Source organism: Puntigrus tetrazona, chromosome 3, assembly GCF_018831695.1.
Source record: "Puntigrus tetrazona isolate hp1 chromosome 3, ASM1883169v1, whole genome shotgun sequence".
Taxonomy (NCBI): domain Eukaryota; kingdom Metazoa; phylum Chordata; class Actinopteri; order Cypriniformes; family Cyprinidae; genus Puntigrus; species Puntigrus tetrazona.
In genome coordinates, this window is record NC_056701.1 from 5963972 (window position 1) to 5964377 (window position 406).

Genomic DNA, 406 nt, shown 5'->3' on the forward strand with positions numbered 1-406 from the left:
GTACTACCCTACCAATGGGCCATGATGCTCTTGGAAGTTGGGAATCAATAACTAACACAACAGTAGAATCATTTAGATTAGGATTTTCTCTATTCCATTTTTGATGGAGCTGCTGACCTGGCAAATAATGTCGAATAAAGGAGGTCCAAAACTGATCACCTAAGACCTGGCTGTGGCGCCAAGATTTACGGCCAAGGAGCTCAGTGTTGGCATAAATAACCTGAGGTAGAGAAGAATCTCGCCGCCCCATGAGGAAGAGATTCGGGGTGATGGGATCGAGATCTGCGACATTAGAAGAGGTGTAACCTAATGGCTTTGAATTTAAAACCCCTTCAACTTCCGTCAGAACTGTCCGTAGGACTTNGGAGCGGATCTCTCGTTCCCATGAGCCTCCAAAATGAGGAGC